The following is a 13496-nucleotide window of genomic DNA, read 5'->3' on the forward strand; positions in this document are numbered from 1 at the left end:
AGTAAGGATTGAGATCGTTAAAGCACACGTTCCCCTCTCAAAGTGGAAACAGCAACTAGCTCCCTCTTGACATTTAAATCATGGGTGGCATGAGCCTACCCCATTGCTTCCCAAGTGCATTCATGTGTGTGCTCAGTCACTCAGTTATGTCTGACTCTTTGCAACCCCATGGACTATAGCCTGCCAGACTCCTCTGTCCATGGGATTTTCCAGGCAAGAATACTGGAGTGGATTGCCATTTCCTTTTCCAGGGAATCATTATCACAGATTGAAGCCGAGTTTCTTGCATTGGCAGGTGGATTCTTTACCACTGAGTCACTTGGGAAGCCCTGGTAAACTATGGACCAAGTAGACCTAGATAAATAGAAACCATCGACCTATAAAGAACAAGTGGCATCCTCTTAACTAACTGCACTTTTTAAATGCCCATATGAACCAATTAAAATATGAAATTGTTCCAAAAGCTTTTATCTTGGGCAACAAACTAGGAGCACAAGCCGATAGTCAAGCTGCCCCTCGACTTCAGGCTGTGTTAAGCTCAATGCTGGCTCTACATAAAAGTTAAATTGCAGATATACCTCTTCTGTTTTCCCAAACTAGGTTTTGATTTATCTTACTGAAGGTCTTTAGAGTCTGGAATTTTCCCAAATGAACTGAAATTCCTCTATCAGTAAAACTACTGCTCATTACCTGTGTTAATTTCATCTCTTACTCTGCATTCAATAATCCCACCTGCCAGAATCCCAGCTGTGAGGAAGAAGAATAACAAGTTCTCAGCAGACCTAATGCAGAGACACTGTGGGTAGCAATAGCTCTCTCACAGGGAAAAAGAAAATGTGTAACTCAAAATGGACACCGTTAGACCCACCTAAAATAACCAGGCAAAATGCCATCCCAATGTTAATCACTCAGATTTTGAATGTTCAGTGTTCATTATTCTAAAACTCTGTATTTGTGTTGTATTTGTACAACAGCATAATGTCCAAATTAATTTACTGACAAATTCATTGTTATAAATAGATTTATTATATAGTGCCCTATCTCATAAAAACAGATCCTGCATCCAAATGCTTATGACCTAATTCCCAACAGAAAGGTACCAGATGCACACACCAAATTTCTTAATATGTTTTCAGAACTTAAGGAAATGGCAGGTGTAATGTGTCATATGGTAGATGTGCCAGAAATGTGAGCTTCCTTTCTGCCCTTGAAGAGAGCAGCCAGGCCTGGTTGAGCTCATCCGTACTCCATTGACAAAGTTGCTTAGCAATTTCCTCATTAAGAGAAACCACACCTGGTGCCACATCCCTGGCCCCTGCTGCCTTCTGAGGGCCTTCCTGAGGCTCTGGGGAGCTACTAAAGTATTCTCTTACTCTTAGAATAGAATGATAAACCAGGTTGTAGTGGTTCGGAATAACACTTCAGTTAGGGGGAAGGAAGCCAAGGCTCTTACAAGCTTTGCTCCTTCTCTTAGAAGATCTCTCTTTCTCTTTTTGTTCTCTTTCTTTTTCTCTTTTTCTCCCTCCATTGGCACCAAGGAGCAAGGCAGACACTAATGATGTTTAAAACTAATCATTTCTTTACCATTAATATTTTCATAAGTGAGGCCACAAAGACACTCCGGCAAAAACAAGAAGTATGCTAATGTGTCTTCAGTATGGGATTGCCAGATAAAATAACTGATGCCCAGATGAGTTTAAATTTTAAGTAAATTACACATTTTTTAGTATGTGTCCCAAATATTGCATGATATATATTTATATTCCCCAAAAATTTATATGTATTTATTTTTATGAAATTCACATTTAACTTGGCATCTTGTATTATACAAGATATGCTAAATCTGGCAATCACATTACCCCCCACCCCACCCCCTGCCTTCCCTCATCCCCCTCAGCTCTTTCCTCTGAAAACTGGTTTGGCAAGGGAACTACCCAATCCAGCCAGGTGGGGATAGAAATCCAGGAAAGCTTCCCAGAGGAAATGAGACCAAACTAAGTCAGGAAGAATAAGCATTATACAGAAGAAAGCCAAGAAAGAGAAAGAGGAGTAGAGGAGATTTCCAAGCAAAGGGAATGAAATGATTAAAGGCACAGAGAAGCATGAAACTCCATGCATGTTACAGAGACCACAAACTGTAGTGTTACTGGGGTATGAAATACAGGACAAGGAGCAGCAGTGATGAGAGTTACAAAATAAGTATGAGTAGACCATGGCCAGTGTCCCAAGATCAAGCACCTATTGCTGCAGAACTCTTAAATGTTTTAAGCAGGAGATCGATGTGGTCCACTTGCTTTTTAAGTAATTCCCTCTAGACATCATGTAAAAACTACTTGAGAGGAGGACAGAATTAAAGGCAGAATTACTTCTCAGACTGGAGACAATGAGAAACTAAACTGGGATTTAGTGGTGAGAGAGGTTGTGTGAGAGAGGCGAAGAGTTATAAGACAAACTTGGTGAAAATTTATGAGGGAAAAAACAATAGAGGATCTGATGACTGAACAAATATGATGGGTGAGGAAGAGGAAAGATCCAGCACCACCACATGGGTACTCCTTGGATAACAAGACTGGTGATAAAATTCCAAACACTATGAGAGCAGGTTAGGAAGGGAAGTGGAGAGTCAGCTATGAGTTCAGTCAAGAGAAGACAAAATTGAGGTGCTTATGAGACATCAGTAAGGAAATGTCCAGTAATTATTTCAACATATAATGGAAATCAGTCCTGTATATTCATTGGAAGGACTGATGCTGAAGCTGAAACTCTAATGCTTTGGCCACCTGATGCAAAGAACCAACTCATTGGAAAAGACCCTGACACTGGGAAAGATTGAAGGCAGTAGGAGAAGGGGACAAGAGAGGATGATATGGTTGGATGGCATCACCGACTTGATGGACATGAGTTTGAGCAAGCTCTGGGAGCTGGTGATAAACAGGGAAGCCTGGTGTGCTGCAGTCCATGGGGTGACAAAGTTGGACATGACTGAGTGACTGAACTGAACTGATTAACTGGAGACTCAGGATGACAAGGTTAGAGATACAGATGTGGTTGGCATGAGCACAAAAGCTTATGTTTATCTGTTAAGGTTATGTTTTCCCAGGTATAACATAGTTTTAACAGATAAAGCTCAGTGTCCCTAGATCCTGAACTGTGGAATTCAGGGCCGATATAAGTGGTCTCAGGTAGAGGCTTCCAGTGTCTGCATCATCATCCTCAGTGCATGGTTTCCATCCTAATTTCACACCTGGTCCTGCGAGGTTGCACAAGCTCTGCCCATCATGCCTGCATTCCTGGCAGCTGAACAAAAGCAGGGAGGGCAGGAGAGGGCAGTTTCCAGCATTCTTTTGGAGCCTTCCATGAAATCTCACACACCAATCCTGTTTGTAGCTACTTAGCCAGACCTCAGATATATGGCCCCACCTACATATGATGGAAGTCAGAAAATGTAATCTTTTAGCTGAGTCCATTAACGCCCTGTATAAAATAAGGGTTCTGATACGAAGGAAAAGGTATGAGTGGACATTGATTCAACAAGGAATAATCTCTGTCACCTCATGAGCATGGGTGAGATTAAAGAAGAAATTGAAAAATTGAAATATCATAAGTAAAGAGCCCAGGGGAATGACTTAAAGGACAGCCAAAGGAAAGAGATTAAAATGGGAAAATAGTAGAAGGAGAGGAAGAACCCCAGGAAGGAAGTACCTTTCCCACAGATAATGACTCATTAAGACTTCAACAGTAGAATCTCAGTATACTGATGTTTCTGAGGATTTTTTAATTGTTTATTCAAATTCCCAGGAACAGTGTGGATTGAGTTCAGTTCAGTCCCTCAGTCATGTCCAACTCTTTGCAGTCCCATGGACTGAAGCACACCAGGTCTCCCTGTCCATCACCAACTCCCAGAGTTTACTCAAACTCATGTCCATTGAGTCAGTGATGTCATCCAACCATCTCATCCACTGTTGTCCCCTTCTCCTCCTATACTCAATCTTTCCCAGCATCAGGGTCTTTTCAAATGAGTCACTTCTTCACATCAAGTGGCCAAAGTATTGCAGTGTCAGCTTCAGCATCAGTCCTACCAATGAATATTCAGGACTCATCTCCTTTAGGATAGACTGGTTAGATCTCCTTGCTGTCCAGGGTACTCTCAAGAGTCTTCTCCAACACCACAGTTCAATAGTTTCAATTCTTTGGCGCTCAACTTTTCTTTGTAGTTCAACTCTGATATCCATAATGACTGCTAGAAGAACCATAGCTTTCACTAGACAGACCTTTGTTGGCAAAGAAATGTCTCTGCTTTTTAATATGCTGTCTAGGTTGGACATAACTTTCATTCCAAGGAGTAAGTGTCTTTTAATTTCCTGGCTGCAGTCACCATCAGCAGTGATTTTGGAGCTCAAAAAAGTAAAGTTTGTCATGGTTTCCACTGTTTCCCCATCCATTTCCCATGAAGTGATGGGACAAGATACCATGAACTTAGTTTTCTGAATGTTGAGCTTTAAGCCAGCTTTTTCATTCTCCTCTTTCACTTTTATCAAGAAGCTCTTTAGTTTTCTTCACTTTCTGCCGTAAGTGTGCTGTCATCTTCATATCTGAGGTTATTGATATTTCTCCCAGAAATCTTGATTCCAGTTTGTGTTTCTTTCAGTCCAGCATTTCTCATGATGAACTCCACATAGAAGTTAAATAAGTAGGGTGACAGTATACAGCCTTGACGTACTCCTTTTCTATTTGGACCCAGTCTGTTCTTCCATATCCAGGTTTATCAGGAGGTATCTCAGGTGGTCTGGTATTCCTGTATCTTTCAGAATTTTTCACAGTTTGTTGTGATCCACACAATCAAAGGATTTGGCATAGTAAATAGGGAAGAAGTAGATGTTTTTCTGGAACTCTCTTGCTTTTTTTATGATCCAGTAGATGTTGGCAATTGGACCTCTGGTTCCTTTGCATTTTCTAAATCCAGATTGAACAACTGGAATGTCACAGTTCACATACTATTGAAGCGTGGCTTGGGGAATTTTGAGCATTACTTTACTAGCATGTGAGATGAGTGCAATTGTGTGGTAGTTTGAGCATTCTTTGGCATTGCCTTTCTTTGGGATTGGAATGAAAACTGACCTTTTCCAGTCCTGTGGCCACTGCTGAGTTTTCCAAACTTGCTGGCATACTGTGTGCAGCACTTTCACAGCATCATCTTTCAGGATTTGAAATAGCTCAACTGGAATTCCATCACCTCCACTAGCTTTGTTCATAGTGATGCTTCCTAAGGCCCACTTGACTTCTCATTCCAGGGTGTCTGGCTCTAGGAGAGTAATCACACTATGGAGATTATCAGGGTCATGAAGATAGCTTTTGTATAGTTCTTCTGTGTATTCTTCCCACCTCTTCTTAATATCTTTTGATTCTGTTAGGTTCATATAATTTCTGTCCTTTGTTGTACCCATTTTTGAATGAAATGTTCCCCTGGTATATCTGATTTTCTTGATGTGATCCCTAGTCTCTCCCATTCTATTGTTTTCCTCTATTTCTTTGCATTGATCCCTGAGGAAGGCTTTCCATCTCTCCTTGCCATTCTTTGGAACTCTGCTATTAAATGGGTATATCTTTCCTTTTCTGCTTTGCCTTTAGCTTCTCTTCTTTTCTTAGCTATTTGTAAGGGCTCCTCAGACAACCATTTTGACTTTTTGCATTTCTTTTTCTCCAGGATAGTCTTCATTACCACCTCCTGTACAATGTCTAAACCTCCATCCATAGTTCTTCAGGCACTCTATCAGATCTAATCCCTTGAATTTATTTCTCACTTTCACTTGTACAATCATAAGGGACTTGACATAGTCATACCTGAATCAGCTTGAGAATCCCATGAACAGTATGAAAAAGCAAAAAGATAAGACACTGAAAGATGAACACCCAAGGTCAGTGTTACTGGAGACCAGTGGATAAATAAATCCATAAAGGATGAAGAGACTGAGCCAAAGCAAAAACAACACTCAGTTGTGGATGTGACTGGTGATAAAAGTAAGATCTAATGCTGTAAAGAGCAATATTGCATAAGAATCTGGAATGTTAGGTCCATGAATCAAGGCAAATTCGAAGTGGTCAAACAGGAGATGGCAAGAGTGAATGTCAACATTTTGGAATTGGTGAATTAAAATGAACAGGAATGGTTGAATTAAACTCAAATGACCATTCTATCTACTACTGTGGGCAGGAATCCCTTAGAAGAAATGAGTGGCCATCATAGTCAACAAGAGTCTGAAATGCAGTACATGAATACAGTCTCAAAAGTGACAGAATGATCTCTGTTCCAATGATCTCTGTTCCTTTCCAAGGCAAGCCATTCAATATCATGGTAATCCAAGTCTATGCCCCGACCAGTAACACTGAAAAAGCTGGACTGGAATAGTTCTATGAAGACTTACAAGACCTTTTAGGACTAACACCCACAAAATATGTCCTTTTTGTTATAGAGGACTGGAATGCAAAAGTAGGAAGACAAGAAACACCCGGAATAACAGCAAATTTAGCTTAGGAGTACAGAATGAAGCAGGGCAAAGGCTAATAGAGTTTTGCCAAAAGAATGCACAGGTCATAGCAAATACCATCTTCCAACAACACAAGAGAAGACTCTACACATGGACATCACAAGATGGCCAAGAGCGAAATAAGATTGATTTTATTCTTTGTAGCCAAAGATGGAGACGCTCTAAACAGTTAGCAAAAACAAGACTCGGAGTTGATTGTGGCTCAGATCATGAACTCTTTATTGCCAAATTCAGACTTAAATTGAAGAAAGTAGGGAAAACCACTAGACTATTCAGGTATGACCTAAAGTAAATCCCTTATGATTATACAATGGAAGTGAGAAATAGATTTAAGGACTAGATCTGATAGACAGAGAGCCTAATGAACTATGGACAGAGGCTTGTGACATTGTACAGAAGACAGGGATCAAGACCATCCCCATGGAAAAGAAATGCAAAAAAGCAAAATGACTGTATGAGGAGGCCTTAAAAATAGCTGTGAAAGGAAGAGAAGTTAAAGGCAAAGGAGAAAAGGTAAGATATACCCAACTGAAAGAGTTGCAAAGAATAGTAAGGAGAGATAAGAAAGCCTTCCTCGGTGATCACTGCAAAAAAAGAGAGGGAAAGAATAGAATGGGAAACAATTGAGATTTCTCCATGAAAATCAGAGATACCAAGAGAACATTTCACACAATGATGGGCTCAATAAAGGACAGAAATGTTATGGACCAAACAGAAGCAGAAGATATTAAGAAAAGTGGCAAAAATACACAGAACTATACCAAAAAAAAAAAAAAAATATTCATGACCCAGATAACCATGATGGTATGATCACTTACCTAGAGCCAGATATGCTAGAATGCAAAGTCAAGTGAGCCTTATGAAGCCTCACTATGAACAAAGCTAGCAGAGTTGATGCAATTCCAGTTGAGCTATTTCAAAGGATGATGCTCTGAAAGTGCTGCACTAAACATGTCAGCAAACTTGGAAAACTCAGCAGTGGCCATAGGACTGGAAAAGGTCAGCTTTCATTCCAATCCCAAAGAAAGGCAATGACAAAGAATGCTCAAACTACCACACAATTGCACTCATTTCACACTCTAGAAAAGGAATGCTCAAAATTCTACAGGCTGGGGTTCAGCAATACGTGAACTGTGAACTTCCAGATGTTAAAGCAGGTTTTAGAAAAGGAATAGGAATGAGAGAACAAATTGCCAGCATCTGCTGGATCATTATAACAGGCAAGGGAGTTCCAGAGAAACATCTGTTTCTGCTTTATTGATTATTCCAAACCCTTTGACTGCGTGGATCACAGTAAACCATGGAAAATTCAGAAAGAGATGGGAATATCAGATCACTTGACCTGCCTCTTCAGAAATTTATATGCAGGTCAAGAAGCAAGAGTTAGAACTGGACATGGAACAATAGACTGGTTCCAAATAGGAAAAGGACTATGTCAAGGCTATATATTGTCACCCTGTTTATTTAACTTCTATGTAGAGTACATCATGAGAAACGCTGGGCTGGAAGAAGCACAAACTAGAATCAAGATTGCTGGGAGAAATATCAATAACCTCAGATGAGCAGATGACACCACCCTTATGGCAGAAAGTGAAAACGGACTAAAGAGCATTGTGATGAAAGTGAAAGAGGAGAGCAAAAACGTTGGTTTAAAGCTCAACATCAGAAAACTAAGATCATGGCATCAGGCCCCATCAATTCATGAGAAATAAATGGGGAAACAAAGAAACAGTGGCTGACTTTATTTTTGGGCTCCAGTTCAGTTCAGTTCAGTTCAGTCGTTCAGTCGTGTCCCACTCTTTGCAACCCATGAACCACAGCACTCCAGGCGTCCCTGTCCATCACCAACTCTAGGAGTTTACTCAAATTCATGTCCATTGAGTCGGTGATACCATCCAACCATTTCAACCTCTGTCATGCCCTTGTCCTCCTGCCCTCAATCTTTCCGAGCATCAAGGTCTTTTCAAATGAGTCAGCACTTTGCATCAGGTGGCCAAAGTATTGGAGGTTCACCTTCAGCATCAGTCCTTCCAATGAACACCCAGGACTGATCTCCTTTCGGATGTACTGGTTGGATCTCTTTGCAATCCAAGGGACTCTCAAGAGTCTTCTCCAACAACACAGTTCAAAAGCATTAATTCTTTGGCACTCAGCTTTCTTTATAGTCGAACACTCACATACATACATGACTACTAGAAAAACCATAGCCTTGACTAGACAGACCTTTGTTGGTAAAGTAATGTCTCTGCTTTTGAATATGCTGTCTAGGTTGGTCATAACTTTCCTTCCAAGGAGTAAGCGTCTTTTAATTTCATGGCTGCAATCACCATCTGCAGTGATTTTGGAGCCCAAGAAAATAAAGTCTGACACTGTTTCCCCAGTTTCCCCATCTATTTGCCATGAAGTGATGGGACCCAATGCCATGATCTCAGTTTTCTGAATGTTGAGCTTTAAACCAACTTTTTCACTCTCCTCTTCCACTTTCATCAAGAGGCCCATTAGTTCTTCTTCACTTTCTGCCATAATGATAGTCTCATCTGCATATCAGGTTATTGGTATTTCTCCCAGCAATCTTGATTCCAGCTTTTGCTTCTTCCAGCCCAGGGTTTCTCCTGATGTACTCTGCATAGAAGTTAAATAAGCAGGGTGACAATATTCAGCCTTGACATACTTCTTTTCCTATTTAGAACCAGTCTGTTGTTCCATGTCCAGTTCTAACTGTTACTTCCTGACCTGCATATAGGTTTCTCAAGAGGTAGGTCAGGTGGTCTGATATTCCCATCTCTTTCAGAATTTTCCACAGTTTATTGTGATCCACACAGTCAAAGGCTTTGGCATAGCCAATAAAGCAGAAATAGATGTTTTTCTGGAACTCGCTTGCTTTTTCCATGATCCAGTGGATGTTGGCAATTTGTTCTCTCATTCCTATGCCTTTTCTAAGATCAGCTTGAACATCTGGAAGTTCATGGTTCATGTATTGCTGAAGTTCGGCCTGTGGAATTTTGAGCATTACTTTACTTTTGAGAGTGTGAGATGAGTGCAATTGTGCGGTAGTTTGAACATTCTTTGGCATTGCCTTTCTTTGGGATTTGAATGAAAACTGACCCTTTCCAGACCTGTGGCCATTGCTGAGTTTTCCAAATTTGCTGACATATTGAGTGCAGCACTTTAGCAGCATCAGCTTTTAGGATTTGCAATAGTTCAACTGGAATTCCATCACCTCCACTAGCTTGGTCCATAGTCTTCGTAAGGCCCACTTGACTTCACATTCCAGGATTTCTGGCTCTAGGTGATTGATAACACCATCATGATTATCTGGGTCATGAAGTTCTTTTTAGTACACTTTTTCTGTGTATTTTTGCCACCTCTTCTTAATAGCTTTTGCTTCTGTTAGGTCCATGAGATTTCTGTCCTTTATCAAGCCCATCTTTGCATGAAAATTTCCCTTGGTATCTCTAAGTTTCTTGAAGAGATCTCTATTCTTTCCCATTCTATTCTTTTCCTCTATTTCTTTGCATTGATCACTGAGGAAGGCTTTCTTATCTCTCCTTGCTATTCTTTGGAACTCTACATTCAAATGGGTTTATCTTTCCTTTTCTCCTCACCTTTAGCTTCTGTTCTTTTCACAGCTCTTTGTAAGGCCTCCTCAGACAGCCATTTTGCTTTTTTGCTTCTCTTTTTCTTTGGATGGTCTTGATCCCTGCCTCCTGTACAATATCACGAATTCCATCCATAGTTCATCAGGCACTCTGTCTATCAGATCTGGTTCCTTAAATCTATTTCTCACTTCTACTGTATAATCATAAGGGATTTGATTTAGGTCATACCTGAATAGTCTAGTGGTTTTCCCTACTTTCTTCAATTTAAGTCTGAATTTGGCAATAAGGAGTTCACGATCTGAACCACAATATCTTGTGTTGTTGGAAGAAGGTGTTATTCTCTTGGCATAACTCTATTAGCCTTTGCCCTGCTTCATTCTGTACTCCAAGGCCAAATTTGCCTTTTACTCCAGGTATTTCTTGACTTCATACTTTTGCATTCCAGTCCCCTTATTGGAAAGACATATTCTGTGGGTGTTAGTCCTAAAAGGTCTTATAGACATTCATAGAACCATTCCAGTTCAGCTTCTTCAGTGTTACTGGTCAAGGCTTAGACTTGGATTACCACGATATTGAATGGTTTGCCTTGGAAACAAACAGAGATCATTCTCTCATTCAGAGATTGCATCCAAGTACTGCATTTCGGACTCTTTTGTTGACTATGATGGCTACTGTCAGGCAGGCCGGACGGCTCAGTGAGGTGCATAGCACCAGGGACCTGAGTCATGTTTCCTGTTAACTGGGAAGAAAAAACAGCATTCCTTGACCAAATTAGGAAGACTTCCCATACACACCAACCAGAAAGAGACAGGACATGTGCTCATCCTGTCTAGCCAATCATGTAACACCAGCTACTCCTGTAACTGAGACAAAGAACTGACTGTATATAAACCGCCATATCCCTTTGTTCGGGGTCCCTGTCGGATTCTGCTGTGTCAGATGAGACTCGGACCCTAGCGCGCTAGAAATAAACTCCCTTCCTGCCTTTTTGCATTACTGTGGAGGATTTGCTTTCTCTCAGTCAGTTGGGAGATACAGGCTCGGTGCATAACATTTGGGGGCTCGTCCGGGATCTCTGTCCCACCAGGGGGGAACAACTGTCCTGGTAGAAGGGGGCCACCTCGTTAGGAGGTAAGAGCTCTGAGCACCGGTGCTAACGTAGCAGAGGCCTAGATTAAGTCCGGGGCCCAGTATCATGCTGGGGAGGCATCTAGGTGTAAAGTGAAGAGGCAAGTCCAGCGTAAGGCCAGGTCCCCGGTAGCGTACCAGGAGGGCAGCTGGCGCGGAGGACGTTCTGACGGTAAGACGCTTGCAAGCAGAGAAGGGGTTACAAGTGCTGTAGAGAGGACTGAAAGCAATATTGGAGTTGGAGTCTGTTTGCAGTGTTGTTTTCGTGTCTCAGTGTGCCGGCACTATCTGTCTGTGTGAGTCTCCCTGTTGCTGTTAGTGTTCTCTGTACCCATGGGGCAATCTGCTTCTACTCCACTGTCTCTGATGACCAACCATTTTTCTGATTTTAAGTCTAGAGCTCAGAATCTTTCATTACTGGTGAAGAAGAGCAAATTGGTGACTTTCTGTTCCACCGAGTGGCCCACCTTTGACGTTGGATGGCCACCAGAGGGAACCTTCAATCCCCAGATTGTCCAAGCAGTTAAAGAGTGGGTATTTGCTCCTAGTCCTGCCGGACACCCTGATCAGACTCCCTACATCCTAGTCTGGCAGGATCTAGTGAGGAATCCACCGGAATGGCTTAAACCTTTTGTTCTTGCTTCTCCTAAACCCCCTAAACCTCCCCGTCCCTCTTCCCCAACCCCAACCTTGCCAAACCCGCAGGTATTAGTTATGAAGGCTTCCGAAGAAAAAGAAGGAAAAAAGGACGACAATCAACCAAAGCCGGTCTTCCAGGAATCTTCTCTGTATCCTAATCTGATGGATCTGGAGACCGAATTGTTCCCACCCCCGTATGCAGATCCACATCCGCCCTTGCTTCCACAGGTTCCACAAGTTTCATCGGGAGAAGCCCAGAGGAGGGCGGAGCCCTCGGCTCCTCCTAGGGAAGGGGGTCCCACCCAGGGAACTCAGGGAAGAGCAAGGGAAATGGCCAGTGCAGTGGAAGAAGAAGGCCCAGAAATTCCCTCCTCCACTGTTCACGCGTTTCCGGTCCAGGCGGGGCCAGCCAGAGAGGGTGGGGAACGGACATATTAGTATTGGCCCTTTTCCACTAGTGATTTGTACAATTGGAAAACTCAGACTCCCTCTTTCTCTGAAAAACCGCAGGGTCTTATTGATCTTTTAGAATCTATCCTCTTTACTCACAACCCCACTTGGGATGATTGTCAGCAACTGTTACAGGTGCTTTTCACTACAGAGGAGCACGAGCGAATCCTGTTAGAAGCTTGGAAGAACGTGCCGGGGGTAGATGGGAGGCCCACAATACAGCCTAACCTCATTGAAGAGGGGTTCCCCTTGGTGCGACCCAACTGGGACTTTGAACGTGCTGAAGGTAGGGAGCGTCTCTGAATGTACCACCAGATCCTTATGGCCGGCCTTAGAGCGGCCTCCAGAAAGCCAACTAATTTGGCCAAGGTAAATTCAGTGAGGCAAGAGCCAAATGAGAGCCCTGCAGCATTCCTTGAAAGGATAATGGAAGCTCTTAGACAGTATACTCCTATGGACCCACAGGCAGATGAGTCTCGAGCAGCAGTTATGCTAGCATTTGTGAATCAGGTAGCCCCCGATATTAGGAGAAAGTTACAAAAGATAGAGAGGCTGGGTGAACAGTCCCTGCAAGATCTAGTGAGGGCAGCAGAGAGAGTTTTCAATCATAGAGAGACCCCAGAGGAGAGAGAGGACCGTATTAGAAGGGAAGAAAGGGAATTTAGAACTGAAGAAAACCGTAAGAACCAAAAAGAGCTGGCTCAGATATTTTTCGCCAGAGTTGAAAACAAAAATAGGTTCCAAAAAGGGAAAAAGCTAGACTCATAGACTGAGGAAAAACCTGCAAGGCGTAAGCTTGGAAAAAACCAATGTGCGTTTTGTAAGGAGATTGGACATTGGAAAGATAAATGCCCCAAGAAAAACCCAAAAGAGGGGCCCAAAAATCCCAAGAACGAGACTCCCTCTGCAGACAGTCATATCCTCTATGTGGGTGAGGATAGTGACTAGGGGGGTCAGGGCTCGATGCCCCTCCCGGAGTCCTGGGTAACTATAAATGTGGAGGGAAAACCGGTTGGCTTCATGGTGGATATGGGAGCTCAGCACTCAGTCTTAAACCAAAGAGATGGACCCATGTCTAAGAAAAGTAGCTGGGTGCAGGGAGCAACTGGGACTAAGCGATATGGATGGACTACAA

At 42.4% G+C, this 13496-nt stretch overlaps 1 pseudogene; it reads left to right on the plus strand.

Moving 5' to 3' along the window:
- The window catches only part of LOC108636267, a 30163-nt pseudogene extending 17175 nt beyond the window's left edge, over positions 1 to 12988 (plus strand).

Source organism: Capra hircus, chromosome 6 (genome assembly GCF_001704415.2).
Source record: "Capra hircus breed San Clemente chromosome 6, ASM170441v1, whole genome shotgun sequence".
In the NCBI taxonomy this organism is placed as follows: Eukaryota; Metazoa; Chordata; class Mammalia; order Artiodactyla; family Bovidae; genus Capra; species Capra hircus.